This window comes from Rhinatrema bivittatum, chromosome 11, assembly GCF_901001135.1.
Source record: "Rhinatrema bivittatum chromosome 11, aRhiBiv1.1, whole genome shotgun sequence".
In the NCBI taxonomy this organism is placed as follows: Eukaryota; Metazoa; Chordata; class Amphibia; order Gymnophiona; family Rhinatrematidae; genus Rhinatrema; species Rhinatrema bivittatum.
The window spans coordinates 97,810,270-97,827,079 of NC_042625.1; positions in this window are offsets into that span (position 1 = coordinate 97,810,270).

The following is a 16,810-nucleotide window of genomic DNA, read 5'->3' on the forward strand; positions in this document are numbered from 1 at the left end:
ACACCCACCACCTCTTTTTCCAGGTCGCACAGATGCGAAGAAGACGCCACGCCATCACCACCCTCTAGACCCGTGGCGCTCTAGTCCGCCTAGTGCTTTCACTAGCGCTGAAGAGGGGATCAGCTGGAGAGGAAGTCCGCCGGAGGGGTGGAGTTTGAGAGCAAGGATCAGTTTGGAAAGAGTGGACGTTGAGAGAGGGACCACACCCCTGATAATTTGTTTTCATCGTACCCTGGGGTCAAGAAATGGGCTGACATTGGCTGAAAGTCTGGGAGCCGTGTACTAGCGACACCAGGGGCGCTCATGTAGTCAGAGCTGCCTGGCATTAGCAGAGGCTTGGTGGCTGCAGCATCCGAGGAGGCCAGATGTTCAGGTAATAGCCACATTGATGTTAGCAGTTTTCAGATTGTTATGGGACTTTGTGGTTGGAACTGGGTGGGGAGGGAATGGATGCTGGATGTGAACTAAAAAGGGGATTTGCACGCTAAGCCACCCAGGAGGTTGGAGTATAGTGGAGAAAGATGACAAGATCTTTTTTTCATAAAGGTGGTCCTCCTCTATGTCTGGCAGCTAGGATATATCCTTGGCAGTGTGGACAAGAAAAGTGGGGCATTTAGTTTTCTGCTGTCATCTCCTTTGTTACTGTGATTGCAGGATTGTGGAAGGGAGCACTGCTGCATTGTCCCTGCCAGCGACTGCCGCAGCATTCACTCAGCTATAGGTGAGGTGAAAGAGAATATAAAACAGGGAGGAAACTCTCGAGTATTTGTGAATAAAGATGTATGGCACCAGATCCCAGCTCTGGTTCCGATTTGTGCTGGAAGTATAAAGGAGCAGGAGGAAACTGCCAGGCCCCACAAAAAATTGTAATGAGGCAAGAGTTTATTTAAATGTTACACAAGGCACTTCCATTTACATGAAAGAAAGTTTATAAGTAAATGCCTTCTCACAGGCTGCTGGATACTGATTAGGGTCTACGGTGACACAGTGGGCAGAGGCGAGGGCACAGACTGGCTAGGCCAAGAGGTGGTTCTTATGTGCTGGAATTAAAGCGAGGAAGTGGTAGTTTAATCCATTGTGCTAGAATGTGGTAGTTTAATCCATTGTTCTAGAATGTAGTTGTAGGGTAAACCATTGTTCTAGAATGTGGTGATGTAAACCATTGTTCTAGAATGTAGTCACAGGTTAAACCATTGTTCTAGAATGTGGTAGTTTAATCCATTGTGCTAGAATGTAGTCATAGGTTAAACCATTGTTCTAGAATGCTGTAATGTAATCCATTGTTCTAGAATGTGGTAGTTTAATCTCTTGTTCTAATTCAGTGTCAGAAGAAACTGATTCCTTCACCATACAAGGAAAGGTGGCAGAAAAGATGTTACCTCCTTCGTGTCCATGGGTTAATTACAAATATGGAATTGGAGGATTGCTCCGGTCCCCTTTGAACCCTATGGTCATGGGTAATCTGGAGAAACGAGTCCAGAGGTGTGGGAGAAAGCCAGGCTTGCTTTGTTGTTTGGTTTAAAGGCTGTGCATTTCCAGCAGGGGGCTGGGCTGGCTGCTTCTATTTTATAGATGAATGGAATCAAAATAGGAAGTTTTGTTTTAAATGAAAGCACGTTCTTAAAAAAATGTAGTGGCTGATTTTTTGAAAGCTAAATGTGGATGCTAAGGTCTTTATTCTGAGGCCATGAGCAGCCACTAACTCCATTAACATCTCTTCATAAAGCTTTTTTTTTTTTTTTTTGTAGTTGCAAACTGTTCCGTTTGCAATGGATTGCCCTGCAACTTAATTAAAATATTTAAATCCATGCCGAGCAACCACTAATTGCATTTGGATGAATACAAGGTCACGTAATAGAATTTGCTGTTTCACTGCATTTGAAAACCAGGAACAAAATTGACAGTGACCTCTGTAAAAGCCTGCAACACCCCATTCAGAAAAAGTTTTAGATGATTTTAAACAGCATTGCTAGAGCTAATTTTAAAGTACTATTGTCACAGGAGTGGCTGCCGGGGTGGGGCGAGGACTGTCCTAGAGAGCTCACTCAGCCTCAACCTCTTCCCTTTCACCTTCCCTTGTTCCTGTCCCAGTTTCTCTGCTTTTTCTGAGGGCTCATTTTGTCTTGCACTGGCAGCGGATGCGCAGAGTCGTAGCTTCTGATGTGATTCTGATGCCGTACCAGATGTGACCTGCACTTGGCGCGGGGGGGGGGGGGGGGAGGGGGAGGGCTATGCTAAACTCAGGCTTGTTAAGTGTTCATGCACTGGCATTTATTACTGCAGGGTGCTGTGTGCTGCGCTTTCTGTGGGGCACGGGCAGTTACTGCTAGTTCAGTAAAAATGACTACGTCGTCCTGCCTTTGCTTCCAGTAGGGGTGAAACTGAAATTCAGATTGCTGGCTGGGGGCCCTCCCTGCTTATCCCAGGATACGGGTTGCAGGCCCCCTCTTTCTGGGAATTGCATTGTCTGGTTTCTGCTACAGACTAACGGGTAGATTTTTAAACAGACCCACGCACAAGGGCGGGGGAATAATGCAACTTTCACAGCGACGCAGCGCAGCCTTCCCCAGTTCCCTCCCTCGTCCCCTCTCCTCCCAGACCCCTTAAAACGCCCTACCTGTTTTTTCCTTTGTTTCAGAACGTACGCCAGCTCCTGAGCTGGCGTACGTTGCGGGCGCCGGCCGGTGCGTGATCCCCCCTCCCCCAACATGGTGGCAAATGGCCGCTGTACCGGCTGCCTCCAGCTCCGCCCCTCCCTTTTGTGAGGCCCGACTCTTGTGCGCGTAACGGGGATTACGCGCGCGGCCGGGCCCCTTCTAAAATGCACGCGGCGCACCAAGGCCCGGCCATGCACATAGTGGTCATTTTCAAAGGAGTTATGCATGTAAATGTGACATACTATCGTAGCAATTTTCAAAAGCTATTTTTTTTTTTTTTTCAATTTAAATTTTTATTAGAAACTGCATAAACAAAAATACGTAACATTGTATATGTCAAAGATAACATGCCAGAATGCAATAAACTCAATACACAAAAATGAGTTTCCATATGATTATTGTGTTATTCCCCCAACCCCCTCCCCCCCATCTTGCAGAAACCAGCATAACACCACAACCAATCTCATGAGCATACATTCATAACCTAACGAAGAGCCATAGTTCGGCTCCGGACCCCATACAGAAGAATAGAGAAGCACCCGCCAGAATACAATCTGGGATCTGCAACATTTACTAGGCAATCAGTGCCGCTCGCCAGCGCTGGTATGGCTGCCAAATCTTCTGGAAAGAGGGCAAGTTGTGTTGTTTGTGAGCTGTAATCTTACACATAAGATAGACCTTGTCCACTCTTGCCTTGATAGCCGCCACCTGTGGCAGTACGTTCCCCTTCCAATGTCTCGCTATTTCACACCTGGCAGCCGAGACCACAAACCTAACAAACCTAGAATGATGCAAATCCCCGGACCCCAGGTCCCCATTAAGAAAGGCCTGCAATGGTGTGAGCAACACAGACTCCCCCAAGACTGCCGTAAGCCATGCAGAAACATCCTCCCAAATCCGAGAAATCCTGGGGCATTCCCACCATAAATGAAAAAAGGTACCCGTAGCCCCACATCCCTTCCAGCATTTGTCCGACACCTGGGGGGAAATACGGTGGAGTCTTTCAGGGGTATAGTACCATCTATAGAGCAGTTTAAAATCGTTTTCAATGAGAGTAGCGGAAATGATACCCTTCCCCATCTTAGAATAGATATCATCCCAGGACTCTGCATCTAAAGTCACCCCCAAATCATTCTCCCACGCAGCTACATACGCCGGAGGGGAACACAAGTCCTGGTTGAGCAATTTATATATTTTGGATAGTAGACTGGGGGTTTTCTCTACCACCCTGCAGTAAGATTCGAATAAGGAGACCGGAGCCTGAAGATCACTCCTCAAGCCGGAGTGCGCACAATAATTTTGCAGCTGATGATAGCGATAGCTATCCCAAGGTTCTAGACCAAATTTAGTCTTGATAGTCTCAAAGGGCAACCACCCCCCATTTTCCCATAGATGGCCACAATTAGTGATGCCCCTATCTAGCCAACCTTTGAATGCCTTATACGCTTTCCCGTTTAGGAAATCCACATGAAAGAAGGGGGAGGAGTTAATAGACCCAAGCCGCTTACCCAAGAGAGCCCGCCTCCAAAGATACCACATTTGAACGGTATGCTGCATAGGCAGAGACAAATCCCGCATAGGGGGCCAATCCGAGCGAGGCCGCCATACCAGGGATGGCAACGGCCGGATCCCCACAATAGCTTGTTCTAAAGCTATCCAAGGTTTCCCCCTCCCCTGCCGATGCCATTCCGCCACTACACGCAAATGTGCAGCAGCATGATACCACACCAAGTTGGGGACCGCAAGCCCCCCATGGAGCTTGGGACGGAAGAGTACCTTACGTGCTACCCGGGGACGTTTCCCCTGCCATATGTACTTCATAAAACGTCTCTGCCATTTCACTAACAGCACATCCGGCACCCTAACAGGTAGGGTCTGGAACAGGTAACATAACCGCGGCAGAATGTTCATTTTGAAGGCTGCTATACGCCCGAGCCAGGAAATGTGATATCTGCTCCATTCTTCAAGTTCTCTATAAATTTTAGCTAATAAAGGGGGGTAATTAAGAGTAAAAGCATCGCCCTTGTTGCCAATATACACCCCCAAATACTTCAATTTATCCTTAGCCCAACGAAAGGGGAAAGCTGCCTGAAGGGCAGACACCTGGGAACCCGATAGGGAAATGTTGAGAATCTCAGTTTTATCCCAATTGATGGAGTACCCAGATACCTTACTAAAGGCTTTTATGAGATCCACGACCACTGGAAGAGAACGCTGAGGATGCGTGAGTGTGAAGATCACATCGTCAGCAAACATGGCCAATTTGGACGAAAAGGTCCCCACCTCTATGCCGGTGATGGTCGCCGTCTCCCTGATCTTCTGAGCTAGGGGTTCAATAAATATGGCAAATAACAGAGGAGACAGCGGACACCCCTGCCTAGTACCCCTTTCCACCGAAAAATAAGTGGAGTACCCACCATTGACTTTTATGCATGCTTTGGGTCCCTCGTACAATCTTTGTATCCATTGGATGAAAAAGGGGCCAAAACCCATAGCAGACAAAGTCCGAAAAAGGAAGGGCCAGTGGACCAGGTCGAAGGCCTTTTCCGCATCCATGGCCATTAATAAAAATGGGAGTTTGTGATGCTGAGCCCACCATAGAGAATCCATTATTTTCCGCACATTGTCGGAAGCCATACGCCCCGGAATAAAGCCCGCCTGGTCGGGGTGTATCAGGTGCGCTATATAATGGTTAAGCCGGTTAGCCAATATTTTAGCCAGTAGCTTAAGGTCAATATTCAACAGGGATATAGGCCGATAGGAGCCACACTGAGTGGCATCCCGGCCCGGCTTCGCCAATATGGTGATCCCCGCCACATTAGAATTAACGGCTAAGTGACCCTCCCCTCGCAGGGCATTAAACATCCGTGCCAGGGGACTAGAAAGCTCGGCAGAAAAACATTGATAAAACCGAGCCGTAAAGCCATCTAATCCAGGTGCCTTGTTCACCTTCAGCTGCTTAATGGTGAGAGAGACCTCCAAGGGGGTAATTACAGCATCCAGAGCCGCGCTCTGACCATCCACTAATCGGGGCAGGGAAATATCTCCTAAAAAGGCCTCTATGTCCTCCTCTACAATAGTGGGATTGCGTTGGTAGAGAGTGGCATAGAATCTAAGAAACCGGGAACGGATATCCTCATTAGAGGTAAGAGAGGCACCCTGTTCATCCTTAATTTTGGTAATAAGGTTCTGCATGCGTTTCGCTTTCAATTTATTAGCCAAGAGCTTACCAGCCTTGTTGCCCCCCTCAAAATACGTTTGCTCCACCCGCTCCAAAGCAAACGCAATCTGAGCAGCATCCAATGCTGCCACTTGCGAGCGACAGCAGTCAATCTGCTCTTTCACGGACTCCGTGGGCTGTAATTTATGCCGTTGCTCCAAAGCCACTAAGGTATGTATGAGAGCTACCCGCTCTTTATTCTCTACCTTCTTAACAAATGAAGCACGTGCGATAAGCTCTCCCCTCACCACCGCCTTCAAACAATCCCATATAGTTATAGGAGAAATATCCGGGGACTCATTAAGCTGTAAGTACTCTTGGATACGGTGCTGACATTGTGACACAAACATTTTATCCTCTAGAAGGCCATCGTTCAACTTCCAAAACCTCTGCCCTTTATCGTATAGGGGAAACGCTAAGTCTACCCACTGAGGGGCGTGATCAGACCATGTAATGGCGTCCACTGTGGGACCGATCACCCTGTGGAGAAAACCCCTATCGGCAAAAATATAATCAATTCTTGTATAAAGATTGTGAGGGTGTGAATAAAATGTATATTCCCTTTTCTGAGGGTGAAAGAAGCGCCAGACATCCTCCAGCATGAAGTGGCGAAGAAAAGTTAAGAGGCTACGCCTATCCTTCTTGGGAATAGATCCCCTTCCCGCAGATGAATCCATCTTGGGGTTGAGTAAAATGTTACAATCGCCTACCAGTAAAAGATGGCCCTCTAGGTGATTCTGAACAGTCCTAAACAATTTAGGAAAAAAAACTGCTTGACCAGTGTTAGGAGCGTACACATTGACCAACGTGTATTTTTCCCCTGCTACTAAAATATTAAGCAAAATAAATCGCCCCTCGGGATCAGCAACACATTTGAGCAGTTCAAAAGCAAAGTCTTTGTGAAACATAATTCCCACCCCTGCATATCTTGAGAGCTTGGAGCTCGCTGCCCAGAACTGTTGAGGGTAGTGTGGCGAGCGCATCAGATGCTCAAACCGTCTCTTGAGGTGAGTTTCTTGCACCATGGCCACCGCCACCTGCCCCCGTTGCAAGTCTTTGAATAACAGTTTGCGCTTTCGTGGAGAATTTAACCCTTTCACATTCAAAGAAAATAGTCGAAACTTCGTCATGGCGGGGTAAAGTAATGAAGACACTGGCTACTCCACTCAGCCGGGGAATGGTGCAAAATCCAAGGTCTCAGATGAGGAACCAGGCCCAAAGTAGAGATTGGATACCGAAAAGCGTAACCCACATGGTCCTGCAAGTTTTGAAAACCCCCTCCCCCCCGTCCCCCCTCTCTCGACCACAGTCGATGGGCACACGGCCCTACATATAGAGGCATGGCACAGCAGAACGCCCGCTGTCCCGTCCGGTGGGAATCAACAAAAACAAATTAACCACTTTCAACAACGCAGCCATCCAGGTTGCAGAAAACAGGAACTGAAGAAATTGCTGGATCCGTCAAACCCATCAAGTAGTATCCACTACCGGCTGTACCGGATCCGGTGTTGGGGTGCGACGCAGTCTTTTTCCTCCCTTTCCCATCCTCTGCCATCTCGGTTCCTCCCTCTGCAGAGCCGCAGGGGACGGCGGAGAAGGGAGATCTGGAACACTGAGCCCCGCTTCCTTCAGACAGCCAGCTGCTTCCCTCAGAGACTGGGCCTTATAGGTCCGGCCTTGGCTGGAAAAGCTGAGCCCAAAAGGGAACAGCCAGCGGTACCGGATATTTTCCTTCATCAATAACTCCGTGATGGGTCGCAATTCAGCACGCCGTTTTAGCGTTATAGGAGAAATGTCCGCAAAAATCTGTACCTCGTTCCCATCCAGCATAATGGTTCCCTGCTTTCGCGCTGCCATCATCACCCGGTCTTTCACTGCATATTCATGAAAGCAGACAATAATGTCCTTCACTCTGTTCGCTATCCGGGGACCCAGGGCCCGATGAGCCCGCTCAATTTTCACAATGTGGGGTATGACTGATCCTTCGCCCCCCGGAGATTCCTGCTTTTGCAGGATATCAATGCAGAGTTTAGAGATAATCTGAGCACAGTCCGCATATTCTGGGGTGTCCGGGATGCCGCGGAATCGCAGGTTCATTCTGCGGCTCCTATTTTCCAGGTCCTCAACTTTCAGAGAGAGTAGCTTAAGATCCTGGGAGATATTTTTATTGTCAGCAGCTAAAGTTTTTACTGCTTCTGCCTGAGCCTCGGTGAGCGTCTCGTACTCAAAAATCCTCCGGCCCATATCGCTGACCTCCTCCCGGAGCTCTCCCACCACCTCCCGAATTTCCGACTTAAACGCCTGCAAGTCATGTCTCAGTTCTCTAAACCACGTTTTAAACTCACCCCGATTAGGGATGGCCGAGTCGGCTGCCTCGTTGCATTCTTCCTCCTCCTCCGAGAGCTCCGTTGTAGTTGCGGCCGCCATCTTGGATTTTTCGGCCCGCTGCTCCCGATCCGTTTTTTGATACGAGAATTTTTGAAAGTCGATTCCTTTTTTGCGGCTCGACATGGGCTGAGTGCTGTTGTGATTTTCGCTGGGTTGCTCGTGAAAAATGAGCGCTGGATGGCTGCCGATTATTGCGATTCCCACCGGTTCAGTCGGGAGCCGTGGATCAGGCGGCCACTCGCTCCGCTGACGTCATCAGCCTCCTTTCAAAAGCTATTTACTCGAGTAAAGTGCACTTACTCGAGTAAATCCTATGGACAATTCAATGGCATATATTGTAGCAATTTTGAAAAGCCCACTTACTTGAGTAAAGTGTATTTACTCGAGCAAAAACCAGTTTTGCTCGAGTAAATGCTTTTTAAAATCTACCCCATAATCCCCGTATTTTACGCGCGAGGGGGGAATAAATATTTGGCCTGTAGGGCTTTTGTTTTCGCAGCCTCTACTATGGAGGCCAGGCAGGAAGTAGATTTCCTCGCCCTCTGGACAGTGGAAAGATCATTTCTTTCCTTCATGAGCATTGTTAATCCACACTCCTGTTGCCATTCTCTCTGGGGTTCGTATGCTAATGCGAGTAAAGTGATAACTTTCTTTTATGTTGCAATACTGCATACTATGATTGTGTTTTTATATTTTATGTGTTTCTTTCGTCACCACCTTGGGCGTATTTTGGTTTGGGGAGATGATTATACAAATGCTAATACTAAGTTGGAATAAGTTCAAGTGCTACCCTTTTTTAGGATAACTTAATATGTTTATGACTGGCTTTTGAGAGTTCGGCATGCTTCGGGTCAGTGCAGAAGGACCTAGGCATGAAGTTGCTGGAATATACACCCCGATTACATGTTGTGTTACAACGGTGGTGTGGTGTCTGTTTTCAGAGCTTACGGTAAAAGCATAGAGGCAGGCTGAGAAATCAGTGCCCGTTCTTTTGTGCTTGTTTCCAGTGTTTGATCATATCTTCAACGTTTTATGTTCCTGTTTCCTTTCAGTATCCTGATCAGAAGGTCCTTCATGCAATGATCTGGCCTTGAAAAATGTTCATCCACAGGAGCTGCCTTATTCTTCTCTGTGATATGTTATCTTGTCTCTTTGAAGCTTATTCTCCACTTTAATTTTTGACCAGTTTCACTAATGCAGCAAACCTCTTCACATTTTTGTGCTTGGATATTTTACATTCGAGGAGGAGCATGAATGTGATCCCCTTGTGTGGACTTAGCAGCTATACTACTTGACAGCAAGTTGGGAATGTGAGACTCAGTGGACAAACAGAGAAACCTTTATCAAGGAGTATCCATCTGAGGCTGACCCTGTCGCTGGGCAGGTTCTGAACTAGCAGAAATTCAGCTTGCAAGCAAATCACAGAAATGATCAGTGTTGAATTAAGTTGAGAAAATGCACCCACACTTGATATAGACAAAGAACACAATCACTGAAGGTAGAAGGAAGTAATAAAAAAAAAGGCAGTTTGCAGAAAATGAAGCACCACATTACTGCCTTTCCCAGTGATTCAGCTCTCCTCAAGTCACCCAGTAACAAAGCTTCCTTGGAAACCATCAAACAAAACCCTACAGACACTTTAGATCAGATCTTTGAAAAGCTGAAAAAAAAAAGGCCCTCCCCTCAGCCAGCTAATAAGATTTATCAAGGAAAAATGTACTGAGCTTTAATGGTAAGAGTTGTAGTATAGCTAAGAGAGAGGGAGGCAGAAACTAAGAAAGACATGATGTCATGGCCGGAGATAATGATTCATTTCCCTACCATCATATTGCAAAGGAAAGTGACTGATGCACTGTAGGAGCACTTAAAACTATTTTATGGTCAAATGGTTTCCTATTATCAGGGAATGTGAAGAGTGAAAATATCTGGGTAGTTTTAAACTGTGCATTTTAATTGTGTCAAAGGACAATTAAAGCAAAAATATCTGAGGACAAATCCTAAGCTGTGATTCTGGCATAAATATACTGAGCTCATTTATCATGGCTGTACAGCCTGCACTATTGCATGCAAATTCTGCATCTGCAGCATTTCACGATGCCTCATTATTGTAATACTGGATGATAAATTCATCTAGCACTAAAATACTGAGGCCAGCACAACGCATAGCAAATTAGGAATTATATTGGCCTGACAAATGAGTCTCCCTCCATCCTCCTGTTAGCTCTTATATGTTAACTTCTGATCGAAGTTTAAATACTTTTATAAATATAGTAATAGGTGACAAATTCATACTACTTATTACTAATAATGAGTAACTCACATAGCTACATGTAAGATCAAAAAGGCCATAAAAGAACCATCTATTGATATTACAGAAATGGGATACAAAATTAAGCAGCAACAATCATTATCAACAAGGGCTCAAGGCCAAAAGAAAAAGTAAAAACTCCTTCATGGAAACAATGCATAGAACATAAAATAAAATCATTGCATGCAGAGGTCTCACAGATAGACAAGTATTTCAAAGGAACGAGATAACCAAGAATGAGAGAGAGCCAGAACATCAAGGTGAAATGTGCTGCACTAGCAGAAGAAGACCTTAAATTCATATGCTCCAATATCACATTGAAATTAACAGCAGCAGCATGGACACAGAAAAGAGAGAGAGAGAGAGAGATCTTTAAAAAAAAGAGAGCCCAAAATTCTACAGGAATTGGGCCAAGAGTATTAATGCAGTCAAAGAGTCACCAACTTATGGTGCAACAGAAAAGTTCTGGAGAAATTTATATGAGCAGAGAAGCAGAGTGGCTCTGAGCATTCAGGAGACCACGGAAAAGGAAAAATAGAATTATGGAATGGCCAGAAGAGCTGGAAATTAGGCTAAGAAGAGTTCTGATGGAGCACACAACTTTTGGCTCTCCATCAGGTTCTGGCAAGCTGCAAAAATTAATGGATCAGACAGCCAGAACCAACAACACAATGGTTAATAGGAAAAACATGTCTCCTTCCAAAGGGAGACCCAAATAATGTCCCCAAAAACTACTGACCAATAACTTGCCTATCTACAATCTACCAGTTGTTCACTTCAATAGATGCGAATAGAATATACAATCATACTAGCTCTAATAGTGATAAAATAGAAGAGCATATGGAAGCAAAGACCATATAATGCTTAATAAAGCCATCATGACCAGATGTAAGAAACTAAAATTTCAATATGGCATGGATTGACTATAAGAAATCTTATCATAGCATTGTACACTATCGAATAATAAATCACCTTGATCACGCACATCAAGTTCACAATGAAAATAAATGAATTATGAAGATGGACAATTTGTTATTCCTAACATTAAGATCCAGTGAGTATTTTAGGGAGATCTCTCTCACCACTTTTGTTTTGTTTTGACATCGAATTGGTTGGGTACTCTTGTTAAGTCTTTGGAAACACTAATGACCCACATGTAACCCCTGTTAAGGGCACATAAAATAGAGAGTCCTGATGCTGGGGGTTTTCTGTCCTGGTACCAGCTCTGGGAATTCCCAAAAAATGTTAGGGTGAGGTGTTGGATGGGGCCTGGCTCAGAGGACCATGAGGCTCATTTCTGTGCAAGACGGAAAAAAGAAAGAAAACATCTGACTACGCTTCCCCAAGTGGAACTTCAAGACGCCTGATAGACATTCCTTCTTTCTATATCCTGGAATTCATAAAGGTATTCTTACACAATAAAGTATTGCTCCAGCTTGTTAAACTTCTGTTTGTTGTTCTGAGGCACCACCAGTACAAATTAGCATAGAAACATGATGGCAGAAAAAGACCACATGGCCCAGCCAGTCTGCCCATCCATCCAATTAATTTAGCATTATAATTCTCATCACTTCCTTAGAGATCCCCTGTATTTATCCCTTGCTTTCCTGAATTCAGATACTATTTTTGTCTTCACCACTTCCACTGCGAGCTCTTTCCATGCATCCACCACCCTCTCTGTAAAGAAATATTTCCTAAGATTACTCCTGAGTTTACCTTCTTTCACCCTCATCTCATGACCCCTCATTGTGGAATCTCCTTTCCATTGAAAAAGGCTCATCTTCTGTGCATTTGAGATATCTGAGAAATTTGAACGTCTCTATCATATCTCCCCTATCTTCCTCTAGGGTATACATCTTTAGATCTTTAAGTCTATCTCCATATGCTTTAGAACAGGGGTCGGGAACCTTTTTGGCTGAGAGAGCCATGAACGCCACATATTTTAAAATAATTCCGTGAGAGCCATACAAGACCTACCAAATTAATTTACTACAACCCCCTACTCTCCTGACACCCCCCAAGACCTGCCAAATTAATTTACTACAACCCCCCACCCTCCTGCCCCCCCCCCCAAGACCTGCCAAAAGTCCCTGGTGGTCCAGTGGGGGGTCCAGGGCTCGCAGACAAATCTTTAATAAAAAAGTAAAAATCTAACAAAACCCCCCACCCTCCTGACGCCCCCCAAGACCTCCAAAATTAATTTACTACAACCCCCCACCCTCCTGACCCCCCCAAGACCTGCCAAATGTCCCTGGTGGTCCAGCGGGGGTCCAGGAGCGGTCCGGGAGCGATCTCCTGGACTTGGGCTGTCGGCTGCCAATAGTCAAAATGGCGCCGACGGCCCTTTGCCCTCACTATGTCACTGGGATCGACCAATGGCGACGGTAGCCCCTGTGACATAGTAAGGGCAAAAGGCCGTCAACGCCATTTTGATTACTGGCAGCCGACGGCCCTTTGCCCTTACTATGTCACAGGGGCTACCGTCGCCATTGGTCGACCCCAGTGACATAGTGAGGGCAAAGGGCCGTCGGCGCCATTTTGACTACTGGCAGCCGACAGCCCAAGTCCAGGAGATCGCTCCCGGACTGCTCCTGGACCCCCGCTGGACCACCAGGGACTTTTGGCAGGTCTGGGGGGGGGGGTCAGGAGGGTGGGGGGTTGTAGTAAATTAATTTTGGAGGTCTTGGGGGGCATCAGGAGGGTGGGGGGTTTTATTAGATTTTTACTTTTTTATTAAAGATTTGTCTGCGAGCCAGATGCAGCAATCAAAAGAGCCACAGCTGGCTCGCGAGCCATTGGTTCCCGACCCCTGCTTTAGAATGAAGACCATTTTAGTAGCCGCCCTCTGGACTGACTCTATCCTATTTATAATTTTTTGAATGTGTGGTCTCCAGTATTGTACACAGTATTCCAAGTGAGATCCCACCTCCCTTTTTCTGCAGTAATCATAAAACAATAGAGTGAGGATCCTACTCTAGAAAAACATCAGCCTGGGGAAAAGAGATCCCAAATCTTTATAGCAGCACAGCCATTAGAACTTTAACAGCTCCAGTAAGCCACACATGTGAAAGAACAAAGCCTCCAACTTAAGCCTATGATAAAACCAGGAGTGGTGTGTCCATTGGCTCAAACTTACTCCTGGGAGATCATTGTTCTAGTAATTAGAGGTATCCATTCTTTCTCCTAGTGCTCTAGATAAGCCACTAGTAAGTGCCTAAGAGCAATCCTTTGGCCCATCAGCATCCATAGTAAAATAGAAGGCAGAACCAGCAGACCTTAAGGAATTGTAAGCAGGTTAGGGGTGCAGGGATCTGTCTGCTACAAGACACTGCCAGTTGCCCTCCCACCTTACTTGCGATCCTAAGTCAGGGAAAAGGCGACGTGTATTCTCCTCAGAAATAGACTTTTATTTATCAGATTTGGCAGGACATAAACATTTAGAAAATAATAACAATTCCTATCCCTAACATCCTGCCACTAAGCACCAGTTTTCCTTAGAGAAAGTTCTGTATCATGGGTAGCTTCACACATGCCATAAACCTTAGCATGCTTAAGATATTAATACTCGTGGCTAACTTACTTACCCCTGATTCCAACTTCTCTGTTCACCTCTGAAGCAGGAAGCGGCTGGAGAAGGTGGGCAGGGCGGGTGCTGACAGAGTGGGCAAGCTGTGCAGGAAGTAGGCTTAGCTTCTGGCCCTGGTGCTTGCCAGACAGACTGGTTCTCACCCTTCCTTGTCTGACTCCGTGTCCCTCTCCGCACCTGAGCTGGGGTCTCCTCTCTCCCATCTCCTGGCCTCACCTGGTCTTCTCCCTTCTCAATAGCAGGGAGGGCCGGTTTGCCTCTCCATCCCCCTTTGCTTCCAGGGACGCCTCAGCACAGGTTCTCGCTCTCGGGGTTTTCTCCCCAGGTTTGTGTTCAGGGTTTGTGCCTCTTCTTCCCCCGGGGGTCCATTGCTTGCTTCCTGTTCTTTCTCCTCCCTCCCCTGTCTTATACTTTCCAGCTGATGGATGTGCATAACCTCATGCATAATCTGCTGGTGAGGAGGGGGTCTTTGCTGCATTGCAGGTCTTTTTCTCCCTCCCCAATACTTCAGGGGGGGGGTCCCTGCCACATTGCAGTCCTTTCCCCCCTCCCATTCCTTCGGGGGAGAACTGCCACGTCTGTAAGCCAAGCTGTGTGTCAGTGTTTTTCTCCATCTCAGGCTGCCCCCCCCCCCACTCTAAGGGTGAGGGTCTTGCTGACCTCTGCTTGCTTGGCTGTCCCTGACACTTGCTTACAATCTTAAGTGGTTGCCTCTCTGTCTGATTTATATTTGCACAGGACCTGACAAACAGGCACATCTGATAAGGTATCCTTCAGTGTATCAGGACACGGCCTCTTCATCTTCCACAGAGACAAGGTTTCAAGTTCAACTGGGCAAAGTTCCTTCTCATGCTGTAACAGTGTCTGGGGCCTGTCAGAATTTGGCCTGTGCATGGCTATTATATTTCATAACTGCTGCATCAGTGGTAAACATGAGATATCTCCCTACAGGATGTCCCCAGAACCCAGGATGGGTCCTGTTCTTGTGGCCTGCAGACTCCTAGAACAATGAATTCCTCTAGAATCCCTTCAGAAAAAAAAGCCGTCTACAGTCAGAAACTCATATTTACACAGAACATACCCCCTCTAAAGGGCATTTCTCCACTCACTTAAAGAAATAGTCAAAAAGAAGGTTACCATGTACTGCAGAACCATTCAGCCAATCTGGCTAATTGTAGAGGTTAAGCAGTAGAGGTAAAGCACAGTATACATTCTGCAAATTCAGACCAGGGCTGCAACAAATGTCATCACACCCTGCTACTTGTACATGACTTGAAGCTTTACAACTCCTATGATCATTATTCAGAGTAGTGAAGAGTTTTGCAGATGACATCTGACACGGACATATGTACTAAGGTGACCTTTCTTAAAGGAAAGCTATGCAAAACTGGAAACAGCTTCTAACTGAAGACTGTAGTATAAAGGAAACCAAGCTGAAAGGTGTACGTAAATATCTAGAAGCAGAGCAAGGTGTGACAATGCAGCACAAATCGCTGAGAGAAAAGATCACAAAAAGTACTACAGGAGGCTGAAACTGATATTGAAAAGTGCTTTTCCTGCATGGAATAAAATGCAAGCCATCAATCAATTTACAATCTCTGCACTTTCATACAGCTTTGGCATCATAGATTGATGCCATAAACATTTTTAAAAAATTGAATGCAAGAACAAGAAAAGTCCTTTATGCCTATGAGGTAATCTATAAGAACCAGTGTATTCTGAGACTGGTGGAATGGGTCTTATAGAAATAGATTACATATATAGAGCTGCTATCATATGTTTCCAGGCATACTTAACAGCATCAACAGAACCAAATACTCAGAAAGCGCTGAAGTACAAAAGTGAATGGCCAAAATCGGTCTCCATTCTTAAACTTGGACAAGTGTTCTGATGAACAGAAGGAATGAGTGAGGATCCACCAGAAACACCAGAGAAAAGAAGCAAGAGAATTTGCAAAAGCAGAGGGAAAAAATAACTCTTTAAAGAATCCTACCAGCAAACAAGGAAAACCAATTGGTTAAAGCAGAAAAACAGTGGGGGAAAAAGAGAGTTTACTTCAGAAACTGCAGAGACATCAAAATCTGATACAGGAACAGCTAAGGAGAGGCGAATCTAGATCCAAGGAGGAGCACAGCCAACATGAAAAATTAAAAATGTTAAAGATACCCAAATGAGGATTCTGTGAAGGAGAACTGGAAAAGGCTACACATCTCAGTGCACAACAAGGTGGCACAGCTCATCCACTGGAAACTGTGTAAACACTGTCACATCTCCGTACCAGAAAACCACTGGGATCACCACCCTGAGAGAACTGTAGAGAATGAAGTTGTGTATACCTGGGACATTCCCATTCCCAACCCATAAAGAGCTTATTGCTAGAAAGCCAGACACTGAGCTAAAGGAGAAAACACAAGCATGGCTTTGCTGATAGAAATGTCTGTGGAACCCGAGATAAAAGGGAAAATCAAGTACTGTTAGGGATGCAATCGGAGTCCGAGAAAATGTGTCAGAAAGATAGAGAAATAGTCCCAGTTGCATTATTGAGTGCCACTGGCCGGATTAAAAAGAACTTGCAGGTGCATCTTGATATGCTGCCTGTACGTATCACATCCTATGAACTTCATATGCTGTTCAAAGATTGATATCCTTTA